The 21670-nt window shown below is 39.9% G+C and overlaps 2 protein-coding genes across 9 annotated transcripts in view; one reads left to right on the top strand and one right to left on the bottom strand.

Moving 5' to 3' along the window:
* LOC144089706 (uncharacterized) overlaps positions 1-21670 on the top strand; it is a 44190-nt gene that overhangs the window by 4369 nt on the left and 18151 nt on the right. For 3 of the 4 annotated variants that reach the window (XM_077620809.1, XM_077620807.1, XM_077620806.1), the window contains 2 exons: positions 30-148; positions 212-342. The exons of the other annotated variant lie outside the window; for it this stretch is intronic. The gene's annotated coding sequence lies outside the window, so the exon portion shown is untranslated. Of the gene's footprint in view, positions 1-29; positions 149-211; positions 343-21670 lie in introns of those variants that run through there. 4 annotated transcript variants of the gene reach the window in all.
* The window catches only part of tmem260 (transmembrane protein 260), a 45184-nt gene continuing 24620 nt past the window's right edge, over positions 1107-21670 (bottom strand). For 2 of the 5 annotated variants that reach the window (XR_013305149.1, XR_013305153.1), the window contains 3 exons: positions 13715-13886; positions 1283-1370; positions 1107-1207 (listed from right to left, as the gene is read on the bottom strand). The gene's annotated coding sequence lies outside the window, so the exon portion shown is untranslated. Of the gene's footprint in view, positions 1208-1282; positions 1371-4016; positions 4439-4784; positions 5497-8330; positions 8838-13714; positions 13887-21670 lie in introns of those variants that run through there. The other 3 variants (XR_013305150.1, XR_013305152.1, XR_013305151.1) reach the window with 3 other exon arrangements.

Raw genomic sequence — 21670 nt, 5'->3', positions numbered from 1 at the left:
GTGTATTGACCCCTTTTTTTGTTTTCCAGAATTCCACCCAAGGGAGACAAGGTTTCCTGCCTATGTACAGATAGGCTGACGCACCCCCTCATTTCGCGGTGCTGGGGGTTACGCCAGAACCTATCTCCAAACTTTTTCAAAATAAAAGGTAAGACCTTGCGAATGGTTTTTTACTTAACTTTGTGTATTGACCCCTTTTTTTGTTTTCCAGAATTCCACCCAAGGGAGACAAGGTTTCCTGCCTATGTACAGATAGGCTGACGCACCCCCTCATTTCTCGGTGCTGGGGGTTACGCCAGAACCTATCTCCAAACTTTTTCAAAATAAAAGTTTTTAAATGTATACATGTGTATGTCTTTATCTAACAAAAAATGCAAGTAACACTCCGTTAAAAATTTTATTTACAGGTAAACATTTCAACTCTGGCATACTTGGTTGGCATTACATTGAAGTGTTGATTGGTGTAGCTGGTCTTTTCTCCAGTTTGTCCACCTGTAGATGAGTTAAAGGTTCACAAAAAGATTTTACACTTAGAAAATAAAATTAGAAAAAATGGGGAATAAACACTTAGAAAATAAACTAAAAAAAGATGGGGGGAATAAACACTTATTAAAAACTGGTATATACACTTGGAAAATAATATTAGAAAAACAATGGGGAATAAACACTTAGAAAATAAACTAAAAAAAGATGGGGGGAATAAACACTTATTAAAAACTGGTATATACACTTGGAAAATAATAGAAAAAAATTGGGGGTATATACACTTAGAAAAAAGATGGGGGGAATAAACACTTGGAAAATAATAGGGAATAAACACTTAGAAAATAAAAAAAGATGGGGGGAATAAACACTTAGAAAATAAAATAAAAAAAGATGGGGGGAATAAACACTTATAAAATATTAGAAAAAAACCTGGGTATATACACAGAAAATAAAAATAGGGAATAAAGACTTGGAAAATAAAATTAGAAAAAACTGGGGGAATAAACACTTAGAAAAAAAATTGGGAATAAATACTTAGAATTCCTGCTCTAACATTAACTGAGATCCTTCTTACCTTAAAGATTTAGTCAAAGAGCTGTGGAAATGAATGGCCAGTGAAATATCACCATGATGATTTAGGCTTTTATTTAATTTGGATCTTCAGAAGTACAGAGACACCATATGATTCAAGTGGGCAACTTGCGAGGAAGATCTCTCAGGCCTGTTGCATGCAAAAAAAATTGCAAAAGTTAGAAAATATAGAATGGAGATTCAACTTTTGGGGGGGTAGTTTTACCTTCATCTGGCCCAGTCTCCTCTTCTATAACCTCAATAGTGCTCTAGGCATGCTAGAAGAGCTGCATCTTGGTGCTAAACAGGGAAAACTTGCACACAAAAAAGCATAAGTTAGCATATATAGAGCCTGGAGATTCAACAGATAGGCTTAGTTGTTTTTTGGGGGAAGTAGTTTTATCTTGATGCTAAACAGGGAAAACTTGATTTAACCAAGGTATTTGGGGGTTGCCAAACAATTACGGGATAGAGAAATCTTACAAGAAATTTAATAAACGATCAAGATAAAGAATGAAAATTAGTTAGCGAGTGTCAAGTGCTATTTTTCCTTTTCCGGACAAGTGTCAAACTCGGGTTGGTTTGCGGGTCGCAATAACGTCAACTCAATTTCACGTGGGCCGGACCATTTTTGAAATAATATTTAGATTTAAAAAAAAAATGGATTAAAAAAACTATCAAAAGCCCTAAATATTCAGTTTTTATAGATTTAAAAAAATGTTTGTTTGAGCTTTTTTTTTCTTCATGAGGGAAAATCTTATAATAATTTGTTTTTCATTTCAAAAGGAAACAAAATATTTTTGGGAATATGTTCAATATTAGAGTGGAAAACAGAATTTTTAAAAAAAATATATTTTTTTATTTTATTAAATGCTTTTTGAACAAAAAACACAAAAAGGAAAAAATGGATTAAAAAACTACAATTATTGATTTAAAAAGGGGAAATTAGGAAATATAATATACATGTATAATCTTCATTTGAATTTGATCCTAACAGAAAGTCGGCACTCACGATTTACTTTCTCGGGCCGCACAAAATGACGCGGGGGGCCAGATTTGGCCCCCGGGCCGCCGCTTTGACACCATTGAGCTAGGAGAAAGTTGGATTAATAGTTTTGTATACGGCGATTAAATATACAGACTGACCTTAACAGCTAGGAAAAAGTTGGCTTGACAGTTTTGTATGTGATTTTTTTTGAAAAAACAGAAGAATTACAAATCGGCAACGGATGTTAGGCATTCGCAATGAAAACTATCATTACATCCAACAAACACAACAGGAACTAAATCGTGCCTTTGGATGTCATTCTAGAGTGAGCATTTACCCAGCAAACTGTCGGTTGATGACTCGGCGTTGTTTGATTAAATTTAAAGTCTTGCCACACGACTCAATAATGGAGAGAAAACGGACAACATACTTTTTAAGTCAAATCGTGACACAAACGCTAAACGCAAACTTAAATGATCGACGGTGTGCTAAACCTGGCATTAAACTAAGATATTCGTTGGCGTTTTGGGCTCAATTGATTGCTGAAAAATCTCCCGATAGTCTGATAAAAACGCATTTATGCCAGTGAATTGTTATATTCCTTACCTCGTTTGGCGTGCTTGCAGACCCGCAGCGTGGAAAAAGCCTTCCAAAAGGAACGGTTACTGCGCATGCGCTTAATTAACTCAGCTACGTCAACAATAGGCGTAACCACGCCCATATTGTAGAATAGTCGTCAGTTTTGTGGTCTTGATACTATAAAACAGTACGTATTACTAATACTAATACAAGATTAAATCTTGTGTAACTCAATGATGTGATATCTGAACATAAATTGCAGTGTTGTGATTTACTTCTCCCCCCTCTTATATAGGTGAAGTCCACAGCTCTCTGGCTGGTGCTGGCAAAGTGAGGCACCAGACCCTTAAGGTAAGGATATTTTAATGAAACATTTTTAAAGATTAGAAACTTCATTTAATATTGGCTTCTTAAAAGTAGATTTTGTAGCAGCAATTTTTTGGGCCACAATTTTAAGTCTTTTTTTATATTCTTTGGCAGGATTTAACTCCAAGTCTTTTTATTGCCTCTTAAAGATATTTCTAAGTGTAAAAATCTGTATGTATCTAACTATGTCTTGTCTTATGTCTGCAGGTGGAGAAAAATCCAACTGGCCACACCAATCAATACGATGCCAACTCCTACGTGTGCTCAAGTGTTTTCCTGTTAGTAAAAACTCGTCATGTTACTTGCATTCTTTTGCTGGGTAAATGAAGAATAAGACATATGTACAATTCAAAAACATTTATTTTTCCACAAAATCTAAGTGGCTTTCGAGATAGGTTCGCGTATGTCGTCCAGCACCCCCGTGAACCTAATGAGGATAAAGCATTTCAGAAAATGAGATGAGATTAGACATCTGGAAGCAGTGCAACTAGGGGGAAAGCAATGAAAGGAATATGGAATTATTTGATAGTTATTCATGGACAAAAAATAATTAACATCAGTCTGTGATTCTGATATTTTTGACACCAGCAGAGAAGGCCTTGCAGGCCCTGACAGTCCACCACTGATCCAAACTCACTAGTCGCAGAGGGGGAAACATTTGTCAAATTTTAGTAACCTTGAGTATTATATCATAATATATACATAATTGTCTTTACATAATAAATTGTAATTGTTAGTCATTGAAGAGATAGTAATGGGACAATACTATGGCAAAAACAAAAAATTAAGCAACAATTTAAAAAAAGAGAAGATAATCCAGTGGTATCCCCCTTAAAAGTGCTTATCCAGGCTTAGTACACATTTTCTCAAATTATTTATTTAAGTTGATGACATCATCAATGAATTTGATAATCTTGTCAAAGATTGAATTAAATAGGGTTTGTAGGGTCTACATAATAACAGATTTAGATGTTTTATATATATATATATATATATATATATATATATATATATATATATATATATATATATATATATAAAGATGAAGTCTAAAGAGCTTTAAAGTAAGCGCTGTAAAAAGCATGTTATTTTAATTTATCAGACTGCTCATACAAATCCATGGATTTAAACAGATACTCATGTGATAATGATACCCAGAGCTTTAGCTGCAGGTCTGATCAAGTATACACAACAGGGCCACACAATCAAACAGACACACACTTTCGAAAAATATGTGCAGTTGCCTTTTTTCTTGTCCTTTAAATTCATTTTAGTTAATGTGTTACTTAAAATTTTGTCTTCAGCTGAAATATGCCACAAAATGCATCCATAAGCTTTCATAAGCTTATCAGTTCATTAGCCATTTGATGGCCTATTGAAGTTGTGCATGCGACCTTCCATTATTAAGGCGTATTTTGTTAAGCTATTCAGAGAGATGGAGGGGGGTTCCTGAAACACATAAGAAGATTATAAGATATAGGCATATGTTAAAACACATATTTCATTATTATGCTCACAGGTCAAGTCAAAAATAGTTTGCTCAAGCACACCTATACAAAGTAGTGCCATATTTTGACATATAATATGAGGTCTTATGAAAAATATTGCTGTTTGGTTTAAACAACACAGTAAAATAAAAATCTTATGCATGTCCTATGTATATAAAATTACATGTCACCAATATATAAAAATGATTATGAAACTGACTATAAGTTTATTCAACTTGATTTTTCATAGCATTGAAGCCTCATTTGGCTTCCAAGCAAACATTTTTGATATTTTTCTCATCCATATGCAGGATCTAAAGCTGCATCTTGAGAATAAAGAATCATAATACGTTATGAATAAAAAAAATTAAAAAATTCTATTGTGCAATGTATTAAATTGTGCAAAAAGCCACTACTACTAGCACTTGACATTTCAAATAGAGGTCGCCAACCTTCTTACATATTCATGCATATCAGTCTGATACACACTTCTGCGAGAAAAAAAAATCGATTAATGTACTCATCAGTGAGAAGACACTGATCATGTGTGTTAATGATTTCTTGCAATAATTATTAACAGTGACTGAACAATGAAGGAACCATAAATATCAACAGACCCCACCATTTCTACTTGTATAACGCACAGCCAGTGTTTACTTTTTCAGATGATCATTTGCATAACATTCCTAGGAAATCAGAATGCCCAGTCCATGGTGAGCATTTTTTATTTTCAGAAGCGACCTGCTGGTTAATCATGAGACCATTTGGGTTAGTGCCCCTGATTTAATGTAAAAGCAATGCTTTACAATTCCACTTCTGGCTTCCTGTCGACTTTCAAGTGAAACAGCTGACATTTGACATTTGGTATGCGCGCAATGATCAAACTCCACACTTAACGGCCTCCAACGCACTTTGATCACAAATAGCTGACAAATGTAATGAGTTCATGGTGAACATCGCCAACTCGCCTCCCTTCTCAGCACGGGCTGCGCAGAATGTCAGAAACAGCTGGCAGCATGTCTAAGAAGAGGAGAGAGCCATAATGGAATGCCGTCCTATGGAAATAATCCCTACAGCCACATTCATTTGGGGGAAAATAAACCAGAAAAGGCAAACTATCTTGAAAGCGATTCCCCGCAATCGTAATCACAATATATGCAAAGGGGGCTTAGATATTTGGTTATAAATGATGCTAATTTCATCAGAGACCCAAGGCATAAGCCAACTGAGCACCAACTTGGAGCCCACTACTACTTAAGGCCCGAAGGAGTAAAGAAAGGTCCACCTGAGCTGGTTTTAGAGTTATTCATGTATTTAATTTCTTGATGAGGGTAGTTATGAGCAAGAACAGAGCACTCACCTCTATGTTTTTTGACCTAATTCAACCTCTGCAATAACAATTTCCATGCAAAAATAACATCACATGAGCCTCATGTCATGAACTAAAGATATTTTATTCACCAATCATCAAATAGTAGTATGTGCTACTGCTATTCTTTCCAATTCCACAAATATTTCCCAAGACAACATTTTGATTAATCTTTACATTCCCTGGAGTGATTGCTGTTACAGCAGCAGGACTATTCCATTTGTAATTATAATATTGGTCATTTGGGATCTCACTTTTCATTAACACAATCAAGATTTGGAAATTGCCAGTTTATCAAAGGGTAATTTTAAAAAACTGGGGCAATCTTCATACTTGAAAGGCAAATTCAAACACCCTCACACTTCTGTAGTATATACAAATGGAAGACATAATTAAAATATATAAGAGAACATATAAATTATTCTGGTAAAGCGAGACTATCATTGGCTGCTATTGTTCCACCTCAGTCATAAGAAGTCTTGATGATTGCACTGATGTCCCGAACGACATTTAATCCAGAAGCTACCTAGTGGCGGAGAAAAAAGGCCATCCTTTTTAACTTAACTTCCTCTTCATAAAAAGTGCTAAACCTGACTCACAGTCCTGAGATTGAGGGTTCGATCCCCAACGGGTTCCAGCCTTCCTATGTGGAGTTTGTTTGTTCTCCCCATGCCTTGCATGCATGGGTTTCCAAACTATTCCACAAAGGGCCGCAGTGGGTGCAGGTTTTTGTTCCAATTGATCCAGCACAAACAGTTTAACCAATGAGTTGTGTGAATGTGTTTAATAGAACTAAAATGAGACGGATTTTGCAGAGGGTACAGAGAGGGACATAGAGGCAGGAGGGGGAGACTTTTTGCACCAGTGAATCGTAATAAAAAATAAGAAATTTAAATGAACTTGGATTACGATGCAGACACACTCAAAAATAAGTTTAATCTAACCTTACACTAAACTTAATTCTAATTTTGTTTTACATTTTTATACCTTCTCCTGGCCGGGTTGGCTGTTTGCCCCGCCTCCAACCTTACTTTTAGAATCAATGGCCTGTTTGCTGTTGTATTGCCTTCAAAATATTCCGAAAATGATGCACACAAATGTCCTCACAATAGGATAACGCACGACTACTTGCCAACGAGAAGTAGTCTTGAATTAGCGATCGCCACGCTAACGGGAGCTAACAGGCTAAGGGGGGGACACTGAAAAAAAATGCAACACTTCCCCAGTGCTCACAGAGATATTACAAAGAGGTAGTTGCAACCAGAGATATTACACGAGGAGTTGCGGGGGAGAGAGCCAGTGCCCCTGATGTTCTTATGAGCAGCCAACGAGAAGTAATATACTATATTCCTTGTATTAACGATCGCTCTGGCATTCGCGCTGCGTGACGGAAAAAAAACACTGAAAAAAATGCACCGCTCCGCCCAGTGCTCGTAGATATGTTATACACGAAAGAGATGCGGCAATGATAAAGAGCCTCTCATGATTTGGCCACCTGGCATTCTCGCATCTCAAAATTTTTCTCGTATCTAGAGATAATTATTTGCTCGAAATTTTACTCGTATATCGAAATGCTTGTATGTAGGGGTGCTCGTATGTAGAGGTACCACTGTATAGTAGGTGTTTTGATATTAACATAGCAAAGTACAGTAAATTAAAGTACTTTTGCTCATTGTTTTTGTTTTTGTCAAACCTCACCCAGCTCCCCAAGCATTAATTTTGATTTTTTTTTAAGATATACAGGTCTTTGTAGCCTTATATAGATGCATAATGCTGTTGTTTTTTTAATCACTCCAATCACCGGTAATAACAAATCACTTTTTTACCTGATCAATACCAATTCTGCTAAACAACCTCCATCAAGTTTGGCTGTGCCTGCCTCTCTATTGCGAGCATATGGAGCTGTGGCCGACCCAGCGAGTCGTTGAGTCCGGGGACAGATGCACTTGTCCCACTCACCCCTTCCCCCAACCACACACTGGCGCCCACCCGCTACATCCATCCTATCCACCTGTTTTGGGTCACACACCAGTGGGACGAGTGGTGGTGCACGTGCCACACCAGGCGCCTGGGCCAGCTCTTTGTTAGCCCACCCAAGACAAAAGAGGTTTTATTAGGGAGGCTGGCCGCCTGGCCTGGGGGGGAATACAATGCAGTGAGGCTGGCAACGCCTCGGGACAGTCTATCTTGTGCCCACTTGATCTAAATTGGCGTCAGGGGGCATCTGGTGCATGTTAATAACCATATCATAGCAAACAAGGGCCGGTATTGATACAGTATAGGCGCTTGTTTGTGCAAGATGGACGAGGGGTGAGGGGGGGGTCTTTAAAAACTATTGCATGTATTAAAATTAAGAGGTGAGACAAAGCTGCTGATGAGATTGTTTGAATTAAGTCATTCACCTTTATGCTCTTAATTGATTGACAGTTTTTGCATTTTCTGATGACTTATAATATTAAGCATAAAGGTTAAAAACCGTATTTTTACAATCTATAAGTCACATTTTTTGTAGTTTGGCTGGGCCTACGACTCATATAGTGTGTTTGATATTTTTTCATCATTCTGACCGCCAACAGGTTGTCATGCTGTGTTATTTTTAGGCTAAAGCTATCCAAAAACTGTTAATATGTTACATTGACTGGTGCTTATTTTGCCCGTTGTTCTCCATTTTGCTATTGTTATTTTAAGATAATGTTTGTTTTTGGTTTCTGATAAGTGTATTAAAACCCCTATATTATTATTTTATATTCATGTTCAACATTCACTGTTTCTGAGCAATTATGATACATTTTTGCTTGCTTGTACACCTTCACAAATCTATACAATCTTGCAGTTCATATAAGCTGCTGATTAGCTGCTCTCATCACACCCTCTGGCTGTGCTGCTGAGTGATTTATGAACTCCAGCAGCGAGCGAAGCATTGACACAGTGGGGGGCCTCGGTCTCAGGTCGCCGAGGTTACCAAGGTCGGGTCAAGTTGAGCCTGAGCAGTCTGTAAGGAAGATGACCTATGAGTCGCTGAGCAAAATGAACTAACACTTGACTGAAAACATGAAGAGGTGGCAAGTGCAAATTCTCAAGCTTAAAAAAATTATACACCAAAATTGGACTCCGATTTTTTGGACAAAAGTATAGGTTCCAAATTGTGTCACATGGCTTGAAAGGAGAAATTTTGTTTTGAGTAATGCTCTCTTGAATACTGTATCGAATAGTTCCGCACTATATCCCAAATAAGAAAACAATATTGCCTGTAAAATTGAACTACGGATTTGTCTGGATTTTCAGGGATTGGTGTGGTGCAGACTGGGTACATTTCAACAATAGTCTGAATAAACTAAAAACATGTTCAAAATACTCACTAGGTTTGACGTGAACACACAAAAAGGGTTTGAAAATAGCTACCTACATATATATATTTTTTGTGTGGTTGTGTGAGCAGACGTTGGTTTATCTGTTGGTGTGACTTCAATCTGGTCACAAGCTATGCAGAAATCAATTGTAATGGGTTTTAATTATTCTTCATGCAACTGTATAATGATGGCAAAAATAACACAATCTAGCATAAAGCTGTTTCTTGTGATAAAATCCATTAACTCTACAGGCAATTCTTATTTAAGCAGAAATAGACCCAGAATTTTAGATGTGCATATATTTACCAGCTGCTGTTTACATAACTCACTATACACATCCCCAGAAAAAAAAAAGATTTTACATTAAATCTACTCATAAGCGATGCCATATTTCATCATTTTCCCTATGGCAAGAATTTAAGTTTCACCAGATGGTGCCCTTCTTATATGATAAGAATTTCATATAGTTTGTAAATAGTCAACAATAATGAGCTACAGTAGTACACATACATGAGTACTATACAATACATTTTACTACATGTATTATGGCAGTTAACAGTTCTTAAGTTTGTGCTACAACATTTTTCTTGAATTGAGTTCAGCAATTTTGCTGTATTTTTATTCTTGGTTTATATTTGCCTTCGTTAAAAAGAGATTCAAAGGCATGTGTTGATTGTGAGCTGTTGAGTGTTGTATTGTTTCTCTCATTTAATCTTTCTGTTATTTTTGTTTACTTTATAGTATCTGCTGTCATGGTCAAGTCTAGACAACGTTACATCATTTTGGCTTGTACGTTATCGTGTCTATTGTCGGCGACGGCAACATGTTATGCTCTTCAACAGGCACGGTTTATGGCGCCCTGACCTACAACAGCCCCCCAACCCCCCACTTGTTTGTCAGAGCTTGTTTGGCCTACTTTCATTAGACAAACACCACCAATTGTTTTGTTACGCATTTCCATAAAAAAAAAGAATAAACAAATGGAATAGAGTAGCGGGGTTCTGATGGGGGTTGCCTATCAAGGTTGGTCGCTATATGTAAACATTTCTTCAGGTCCGTTTTGTTATGTGTTGTTTGATTAGACCAAATCTTTAACCCGAGGACAATACTTCTGGAAAAAGTCAACAAAAATCCATTATCCATCAAGTGAAAAAGACAAAAAAAAGACAATTCAATTAATGTTTCCATTAAATTTTCTGAGTTTGTGGTCAATCATATAGGGCAGTACAACTCCCCAAAAAAAACCACCCCCCCTTCCTATTCTCTCACCTAGAGACAGTAGAGATGCCGCAGTTCTTTAATGAGTCTCTTCCATGGCACTTTAACAGTCCTTAATTAGTGGCACACTGCTCTGAATGAGCAATGGTTACTGGTTGGAATTTAGGGGAAGGGGGATCCAATCCAAAACCCCCATTGGCTTTTATGTTTATAAACTATAATCATAGAAAGGTCAAATAGAATACATGTGATGGAGTGGCAGATGCATTGCTTTGACATGAATGCGATCAAACTAAATTGATTTGTTTCTTTGTTAGATTTGTGGTGAGGCGGGGGTGGGTGTGAAATGAACAGACCCTTAAGGCTGGACTGTATCAAGCACGTGATTGAAACGCGTTTAATGGGTGTCAAACAAGTGTGGACATCATGTTTGACTTAAATTATCAGCAGTCCCACAGGAGGTGTCTGCAGCTGCCCACCCCCTCAACGTCAGTCCCCCAAACCCCAGAGCTGAGGGTGTGTGCGGAATCCAAACACGGGATTCACCAATGACCACTGGGTCAGCACGTGGGTGCCAGTTGCCCCCGTGGGACTAAATTGCCACATTCCTATGTCAGCGTTTTTAATTTGCTGGACATGAACCGACCCCCTTGCCCCCACCACCAGTTTCCCTCACGCCCGCCCGCCCGCGCCCCCCTCACGAGCTCTGGCAGGGACTAACGGGACAGACAGTACTTCTAACATGCAGCCAGAGAGGCTTTAAGTGTGTGTTTGTGTGGCAGGTGGTGTATATTTGGTGCGGGGGGGCTTGTCGTCTGTTTAGGGTCCCAGATGGGTTAATGGGGAGTTTAGCATCAGGATTACAATGCAACAGTGTGGCCTCAGATTTAGTTGTGATTACCCCAAGCACACTAGCAACCTCCTGCCACCCCTCATTCGCTCATTCAGCAACACCACCATTGGGCCGACAGCACACTGTACGCCTGGCTGAACACAACGAAAAACTACCTCTTGACACAATGACATGAATAGCATCAACTATAAATGCAATTATAAAGTAAAATGACATTTTAGAAGAGCTTTTTGTTGTGTATGCATAATTGCCTGTCGGATCACAGATAAAATTGCGTGCAATTGTGAAACCCTATTTATCATGTAGCACATTTTCCAGCCTCAAAAGCAATGGGAGACCATCTACACCACTGGTGTCAAAGTGGCGGCCCGGGGGCCAGATTTGGCCCGCCGCATCATTTTGTGCGGCCCGAGAAAGTAAATCATGAGTGCCGACTTTCTGTTTTAAAATGAAGAGTATAGCTGTATATTACATTTCCTGATTTTCCCCCTTTTAAATCAATAATTGTAATTTTTTATTCATTTTTTTTCTGTTTTTAGTTCAAAAATCATTTTGTAAAATCTAAAAATATATTTAAAAAAGCTAAAATAAACATTGTTTTGGATCTATAAAAATACCCTGAATATTCAGGGCTTTTATCCAGTTCTTTTAATCCATTTATTTAAAAAAATCTAAATATCATATCTAAAATGGTCCGGCCCACATGAAACCGAGTTGACGTTAATCCGGCCCGCGAACCAACCCGAGTCTGACACCCTTGATCTACACTATCGAGACTATAATAAAATCTCGTGTTTGTTGTTTTTCTCTCTCTGTCACAATTTAAACACATTTAAACACACATGTAAACACAATTTTAAAAGTATTACTTAGCACCTGGTTTCATTGTCTCGTTTCAAGCACTTCATTTTTAACTTCTGGTTGAAACTCACTATACAACTTATCAATAGAACAAAAACATTGAAACTAAAAAATAAACTATAGACATGGGAATTCTATGTTTTTTTGCATTCATTCATTTTCCTGTCCATTTTTCCTCACAAGGGTTGCGGGGGTGCTGGAGCCTATCCCAACAAACTATGGGCAGTAGAAGGGGGACACCCTGAATTGGTTGACAGCCAATCACAGGGCAGAGGGAAACAAACAACCGTTCGCGCAGATACTCATATGTGGGGACAGTTTAGAGCAGAGGTGGGCAAACTCTTCCACAAAGGGCCATAATGGGTGCGGGTTTTCGCTGCAACTCATCAAGAGGACACCAGTCTGGTGTCCTATAATCAGTGGATTGCTGTGAGGTGCTTCTTGTTTCTGCAGAACGTTCATTGGTTAAACTGTCACTTACTCCTTTGAAAACTTTTGAGTTTTGAGTCAATTTGAATGCATGCTTTTACAAAGTTCTAGTATGAAGAGTATAAAGTATGGGCAAGAGGGTTGTAACTTAAACTTTTTTTCCAAAATCAAAGTCCTGCATCATGATTGGATGAACTTTCTGTCATAATTTAAGAGAAAAACTCAATTTTTAACATTCTTTTCAAAAAAAGTCACCCATAATAAGTATTAAATACACATTACAGCCTTTTATGAGGAATGCGAAACCATACTAAGTTATCACAAGCATTTTCAATACAAGTCAATTTGACTGAAGATGCATTAGTATCATAGTCAAAATAATAATAATAATAAAAGTGATGCACAAATTTCATGCTGGGTTTAAGGACTAGAGCAATGTTACTTTTACTGGCTTATTTAATACTATCTTTATCCTGATTATGTGTTTTGATTGAGAAAAAAAATGATCCAGGTTCTTTAATGATTGCACAGATATTAACTTTCTTACGGTTTTATCCTGGTTGCCTTACCAAAACTTTCTTGTGAGTCTGGCTAAACATTTGCCAAAAATATGACCGAATGAAGGTCACTTCCTTTCATTTCTAGCCAAGGTTTATCAAAATATGATACACCGCAGAGAGGTTTAAAAAAAAAAAAAGTTACAACCCTATTGACCATCCATCATCACTCATCCAAAACAAACAGGTGCTTGGTGTTTGTTTGTATAACCATATACTGGAATTTATAAACATGTGAAAAACATACACGATTTAAAATTGTATTAATACCAAAGATAAACTGTATAATAACTACAACTAAAGCTTTCACTTTGCGCTATACACGATTTAAATAGTAATATATCCAGAGAAGCTCAATGTAATATGACTGACTGTTTGCAGTAATATTTAGCATATTTTCTGCAATGTACAACTGGAACCTGGGAATAGCCTATCAAATATTTTGACAGGGGCAAAAAAGATCATAATGTTGTCATTGTCATGGGGGGTTGTGGTGTCATTAAAACAGACCTAATTATGACCGAACTAAAGTGCGGTCTGTCTCCAACTCCTCACCTCCGCAGGGCGTCAGACTAATCCGTTTGTCAAACGCGTGTCTTACCTCTGCACACTCCAGCCTCTCTGGCCCTTCGCTCCCCCAGCTGCTGGCTATAACAGGTCTGCTTTGGGCGCGGCCAAACCCGGCAAGATTGAAATGTTATGGAAAAGGAGCACTAATTAAATTCCTTAGCTTAATCCCTGCCGATCTCCTCATTGCACTCTCCAAGCGGGCCCTGTTAGGAGAAAGAGAGGCGGGGGTCAGACACTACAAACAAACACTCAGCACTAACAAGACCCAGAAAAACAATTTCCTGCAAAAAGGAGGCCCCGGCGTGAAAATGGCGAGTGGAAGTATTGTGGGGTTGTGGATTAAAACGCCGTGTGTACAAACACTCATTTTGGTTACGAGACAAGAGAGGAAACGTGAATGTGCAACAGTGACACAATAATGATTTTCTCACCTTGTGAAATGAGAATCCAAAATATGAAAAGGGTGAGCATTCCCTTTTTGATACATAAAAGAAGTACCGTATTTTCACGACTATAAGGCCCACTTAAAAGTCTTAAATTTTCTCCAAAATAGACAGGGCGCCTTATAATCCAGTGTGCTTTATATATGGAAAATAAAATAAAATGTATCATTCATTGAGGGTGCGACTTATAATGCAGTGCGCCTTATAGTCGTGAAAATACGGTACTTTTGGAGGCCTTAAATGCAATTCTGAGTAACATTCTGTACAACAAGTGTACTGTAATCTAGATATATAACCTCCTAAGAACCAGACTCTAGCAAGGCATGCAATTTTATTTTCTCTTTGATATTTAGGCTAATTGGGACCTGATGAGTGTAAAAACAAAGAATCATCTTTTTACATGGTGTAGTTTCTGAGAAAAATGATGTCCACATCATAAGTGGACGCCAGGCACTTGTAGTCCAAAATTTAACATTGTAGTCTTTGACACCTAAAAAATTGATGTCCACACATGTGGATGCCAGGTCCTAGGAGGTTAATATTCATTCATTTCCTAATTTGGAGTCATGTGACATCACAACATTAGCCATTTCAAATCTATTTTCACCAATGGTATCCTTTTCTATACAAAGACAAGCCAACTTACATTCATTGGAGAGATCACTCTTACAACAGCAGGCAATACTCCATTTCCAATTAGGAACTACATCATTCTCAGTTTTCAATGCAGGTGGAACTTAATAAACATACACACACACACACACACACACACACACACACATCAAAAGTTATCGCACTGTTTAAGAAGTTTGCCAATGATACACAGCCTTTAGTCTTGGTCACCGGAAGGATGGCAGCGATGAAGCAAGCCGATATTGGCGAGCCGCATGGCGACGTGGTAGGGGAAATGCGGGCACATTACACTCCGTGGGCGTGCAGCGTCACACGCACCGTGCGCCGGCGTTGTGGCTTCGCTCAGAGGTGTAATGCCTGATTAGGGGATTACAGGAAAGTGCTTCTTTGCAGTTCTGTGAGAAACAATTATTAACATGCTGGTGTCTCTAATCCTGGATAAACACAGCTTTTCAAGAACAACAGCAGAGTCTCTCTCCCCCTTAAAAAAGGCCTGTAGTCACTTGAACTCCAAAGTCTACCTAATAGCAAGAGAGGAATTGGGCTAGTGTGATGACATACTACTGGAGCTAGCCAAAAGGCCTTCACATCACGGCAGAGCTTGGGGAGAGGGGAGCATTGTCAAGCACGGCTTGTTGAAAGGGCATTACATTGAGACATGTAGTAATCTTTTATTTGTTTGTGCACTTGTCGCGTGTAATCTGTGAGCTTGCAACTTCGAGACAATTTCCCTGAGTCAAGCAGAAGAAAAGCTCCAGAAAAGCTCATCCAGGTAGGACTGCGCGAACATGGATGTGTGACAGGTTGCCACGGAAATATGGGATGCATAGGGTTCAAATGCCATTCTAGTTACATTGAAAAGCAATTCTTAGGGTATTCTTGTATCAACAGAAGACACAAGTATTTTTTCAAACAATCCAAGGTAGTGGAGTAGTAGTAGAAAAATCATACATCTTAATTACAAGATTAGTACATTAGATTGCAGTAGGTGGTGGTAAGCATGTCGGCCTCACAGTTCTGAGATCAAGGGGTCAATCTGTGATTCAGACCTTCCTGTGTCGAGTTTGCAAGTTCTCCCAGGGCTTGAGTTGGTTTTCTCAGAGTATTCTGGTTCTTTACCTAATATTAGACCTGACAACTGTGTTATTCGCCTAACAATATGGTAAACGTTTTCTCCAAAGACATCAGTCAGGCAGATGTGTGCCCTCAGAATGTAGTACAAGATTATCCAACATGTCCACTGTCTTCGAACAGATACTAAAACGAGGTTCTCACCCTCATCAGGCAACGTCCTTCCCATGTAGCCCCGTCTCGGTAAAACGTTAGAAATGTACAGTAGAATTGAATTAAATGACTCTAGTTTGACCTCACATGGGATTTCAGTGCCACTCTACGGCCTTTACATCAGTTCAGGAATTGGGATTACAGTCACCTCATTTCATCAGAGGGCGTTGGGGGCAGCGGGTGAGTGTTGCCGGTCCAAAGGATGCTGGAGCTGATGTGCGATGTTGGGGATGTGGTGTGCCCATCTGGCGGGTGAGGGCTTATCACTAAGCTCAGAGACCCTCAGCAGGGGTTCCACAGACTGTTGATCACTAGCCCCCCTGCTGGCACCTCCAATTACTTGACCTCTTCAGTATATAAACACAAAAATGCCAGCAACAAGAAAATCTGCTCACACATGAGCTTCTGACTTGTACCCTGACATTCACAGGCAGTGGTTGTTGCCAAATGTTTTTTACCTATACGTACAGCTAGTTGGCGTAAACAGCTCTGGCGATGGAATAAAACCATCAGCCATGCTAGGTTTATCGTGTTTTGGCAAAAATAAACTGAAAATATAACATTTTGAAAACTATGCCTAGCATTACTTTAAAACCTGAATACAAATATTGGAGTAAATGAAAAATGTAGTGAGGTCCGGTGGGCGTGTGGTTAGCGCTTCCGCCTTACAGTGCGGAGTTGGCATGTTCTCGTGAGGCTTCTGTGGGTTTTCTCCGGGTACTCCGTTTTTCCTCCCACATCCCAAAATATACATGGTAGGCTGATTGAACACTATATTGGCCCTAGGTATGACTGGGAACGTGTATAGTTGTATGTACGTCTCATTGTGTCCTGCGATTGGCTGGCCACCAATTCAGGGTGTCCCCCGCCTAGTGCCCATAGTTAGCTGGGATAGTCTCCAGCCTGTGCGGTCGTTTGGTTGCCGGTCTTTTGGTCGCCGTCTTTTGGTTGCCGGTCTTTTGGTCGCCGGTCTTTTGGTCGCCGGTCTTTTGGTCCCCGGTCTTTTGGTCACCCGGACCCAAACAACGGGCGATCAAAAAAAAGGCGACCAAAAGACCGGCGACAAAACAAGGTAAAACAACACGGTCTACGCATCAATAAAAGCCAACAATGGCCCTGAGCAGTTTCACTGAGCCGACGTGTGAGTGTATAAGAGTTTGTATGTACATGAGTTGTCCCCTTAGGAAGGGACGTCAGTCAGGGTCTTAACAAGTTCTCCAACAAAATACAATAAAAGTACAGGAAATTTGGAGCTTTTCTTTAGCCTAATAATTAATAGGGCATTAAGTATGACTAAATAATAATTTGCAGTTTGTATTTAAGGAAGTTGAGCAACGATTTAAATGGTAATTATCAATAACCTTCCGGGCGACCAAAAGACCGAGCACCGTCTCCAGCACCCCTTAGGAAAATGAATGAATGAAAAATGTATGTAGAATTGTACTGAAAAATGTTTACTCCCATATTGTGTGAACATATTCAATTAAAACCAACATTGAGAAATCATTTGAATATATCACAGAATATGGCCTTCTGTACACATTTCCAGATCCTTGACAAATTTTATACAGTCTGCCTTGGTCTGTGACCTACTTCACTGTGAATGGCAGAAATCAGTGAGGTAGTTTTGCTTTAATCCTGCTCGCAAACAAATGGCAATAAAACATAACATTCTCAGTGGAGACAAAATGTAAATACAAGAAGAAAATGAGGAGAAAAGCGCAGCAAAATCACGCAGCATTCATAAGGAATAACACATTACCAAGCACACGTGCGATGAAATAAATATACACACGCATAATTACAAAAATATAGATGGCTAGGCAAACAAGCAGAAGCCGCCGTTCATGCCACACACACCTAACCGCTGGTAATCCCCCAGACACACACTCACGCAGGGCATCATATTGTTTATCACCGTGAACCAGCCCAGTGACACCCATCACTCTAATTCCATTTGTCTGTTTAGATTCGTTTTGCTTTAATCCTCGCTTGTTTGTGCACATCTGCAAGCAACACCTCGCCGCGTTTGTCGCGCGGCCGGCGACGGGGTGAGAGAGGGGAAGGAAGAGTACGACAGAAGTAGAAACAAGAAACATACAAGGAGAGTGAAAAAGTAAAAAAAATAGAACGATTGGGAAAAGGTGACAGAGGCAGAGAGAGACGTGTGAGGGACAGATGGAGATAAGAGGGACTTTTAAAAAATATTTTTGCGTCAAAAAGTGATAGGCAAGCAAGATGTCAGACTCGGGTTGGTTCGTGGGCCGCGTTAACGTCACCTCGATTTCATGTGGGCCGGACTATTTTAGATATAATATTTAGTTTTTTTTTTTTTAAATAAATGGATTAAAAGCCCTGAATATTCCATTTTTATAGATCTAAAACAATGTTTATTTTAGCTTTTTTAATATATTTTTAAATTTTACAAAATGATTTTTTAACTAAAAACACAAAAAAATTACAATTATTGATTTAAAAGGGGGAAAATCAGGACATGTAATATACATCTATACTCTTCATTTTAATTTGAACCTAAAACAGGAAGTCGGCTCTCATGATTTACTTTCCCGGGCCACACAAAATGATCCGGCGGGCCAGATTTGGCCCCCGGGCCGCCACTTTGACACATGTGCCCTATCGTGTAACTTCTCCCTGGAGCCCCAGTAGTAGGGTATCCATCTCCTTGCCCAGGGAAGAACGGAGGAAACCCCCTAGCCTCCCACCGTAATCACAGCAAACAGTCAAACATGCAGCCACTTGGGCTCTTACACCAACACAACGTTAAAGGCTTTTTACACAGTATTACAGCACATCTTATTATCCCATTCAAGTCCCTCTATTAGCTCAATTGGATGGTGGGATTTTCATTTGTAAATTGGGGGATTTTAGATTAGCGTGTCTGTCAGCAAAGAAATGCCCCCTGAGACTGTGAATTATGCGACCAATCACATAGGAATCACTGCCACTGTGTACTGGAGAGCATGAATGGATGGTTCAAACGGAGATTTAACCGAGTTCATGTCGCAAAATCTATACCGCATCCTTGATTTTATCCATGTGAGCAAAATGATTGCAGTGAAATAGGGATGCAGAGCAAATATAAGCTCAAAAAGTAGCATAATGCACGGGCCAAATGTAAAAGGATGCTGCTTGTTCACACGTAAATCAGACCAGTTAGCTATTATATAGAATAGAATATTCAGGCCTAATATGGTGCCATTATAGAGATAAATATTTGCTACTCTACACACCTAAGAGAAAAATTATGCAGAAGAGTTGGTTGAAAGGAGGGGAATCATTTACCCTTCTTTCTCCTCAGGCCTTCCATTCAGACGTAGTGTGAGCGCATAAGAGGGGGTTGAAGGGGGGAAGAAGACACCCCGAGCGAGTGGAGAGACCCGGCAAATTATGAAAATGGTTCTCTATGTCCTAAATGGAGGCCGAGCTCTTTAATGTGGCACAAAATTAGAACCTGGGGGAGGAAGTGTGGCCTGTTTGATTGGCGAAACACCTCCTGGCCCACTACAGTCCTCCTCTTCACGCGCCTAAACACACATGCACACAGTCAGGCGCCTATCTCAACGTACCGATATTATCCTGTGCCTAGTGGCTGTGTCTTGAATTGGTGCGCAGTAAAGGACCCCAGAGAGAGCCCAGGGGCATCTATAAAGGTGCCTAATTTGTCAGTTTACTCCTCAATTATTTAAATAGATCCAAGACGGCAGCAGAGAATAGGGCTATTTTTCTGCCTCTTCGCAGTCAAGCATAAAGAGACCTTTCGCCACGGTAACCATTTTCAATTACGCTCGGCACTGCTGTCTTTGATATCCACATGCGGTGTGGTGAAGAGGCACCACATCAAATAAACAAATGTGTGTACACAAGATAAAACGGCAACTTGGGGATAATATTCGCGCAAGAACTGAAAAGTTATCCCATATGGACAGATTAGAACTCTATGAAAATGTGCGTAAAGTCGATGGACAAACATTGCATGCGAAGTGCTATCACACGCGCAAATAAAAACATTCAGGGGTCTATTGCTGAGGATTACAGTCAGGTTTGGATATGAAAAACAAGTATACACGTCCTCTGTTGACATTTAAGCCCCACTTCATCAATTTTACAACAGCCAAATATTCAATTGAAGACGACCCTGAAAGTAGGAGCTGTCACATTTTCCTGACCTCTGACTTCAAATCCTGCTGAAATAACACTTTTCTGGCTTTGTTAAATTTCAGGGTGTTTCCCTGAAGATGGTGCCTTTCACCAAGGATGAGCGGGTGGCAAGTCAAGAACCCTTTAACGCAACATCTCAGCAGCTCAAGGCGGTGGCAAGGAGTTTAGGTGGGTCCTTGATAAAACAGCAAAAACACTTTACACAATGGGTTCCACCCAAACACAAACGAAATGCAGAATACTACGAACACCTGTACAAACAAGCCCATTAGGCTGGCAAACATACTGTACCTGTACTGCGGACAGACAGTTACTACCACACACTGAGAAGCGCACACAATAAGGGTGATAGTAAACAAACTCCTGATAATCAATAATGGCATGTCAACACAGACCTCAATGGGGATAATTCCACTCAATACACATAGCAAACTTTGTGGACAGAAAATAGGACATCTTTCCTTAATTCACTGTTTGTGATAGGCTCTTTTTAAGGTCATTAGTCATGGTTGGAAGTTTTGGTGTGGTAAAAATTGAGCCAATAAACCACCAAAGTTCTTACAGCCAAGCGGAGGCTATCCAACTTTCGATTGCCTTCCACTTTGTAGGTGTCCCCTTACTTTATCCCATGGTTAGTGAAGTTGTCGTCTTCCCAAATAGTTTGTTTCAGCCCCCCTTGTGATGTCAACAAAGAAGGAACGTGGAGGCACAAGTTGGCAACCGGCACGGAAATGGGTGGCGCCTGCTAAGCACCCTTGAAACAGGTTTCTTCTGCTTAAAAATGGGATCTGCGCAGAAAGTTTCTCCAGAGTGTAAGATTCTGCAAGAACTGCGGCCAGCTCTGTATATCACGGCTCTCACACCCTCTATTCTCTTCCCAAACACGTGCAGACACATCCCAAGCCGCCATCGCCTCCCTCCACCCCGGCTTCCGTGCAGCCAGAGAGGAGAGGAGATAGGCCCAGTTGCTAAAGCTGTCTTTTCAGCCCCTGCTCCCCGCTCCGTCTATCTGAGATACACAGCAAGCGGAGGTGTCGCTTTTCTGCTGGCATTTCGGACAGTATCTACTTATAGACGAGAGGGAAAGAGAAAAGAAAAACAGAGAGGGTATTATCAGAGAGGGATGAGAGCAGCAAAGACATTTTGTCTTTTTATTCCCCTCCTAAGCCCTGGGCTTTGCTCCCAATCCGATTGGTCGATACGGCCAGGGATGTAAATGAAATGCAAAGAGGAATAAGGCTGGCTTCCCATCTCCGGAGTCTGCCCCCCCCCTCCCAAAAGACTCCCGCCCCTCTCTTACACTGCCTTACCCTCAAACTGTTTATGCTGTTGTCTTTCTGTCTCTCCATTCATAGACCTGCTCCTCTCCTTGTTCCTGTCTCACCCTCACTGCCTCACCCCCCCCACTCCCATCCTTGCCCCATCACTCTCCGATTCCTGGCTGGGCT

Source organism: Stigmatopora argus, chromosome 15 (assembly GCF_051989625.1).
Source record: "Stigmatopora argus isolate UIUO_Sarg chromosome 15, RoL_Sarg_1.0, whole genome shotgun sequence".
NCBI lineage: Eukaryota > Metazoa > Chordata > Actinopteri > Syngnathiformes > Syngnathidae > Stigmatopora > Stigmatopora argus.
This window is presented reverse-complemented; position numbering and strand designations above follow the sequence as displayed.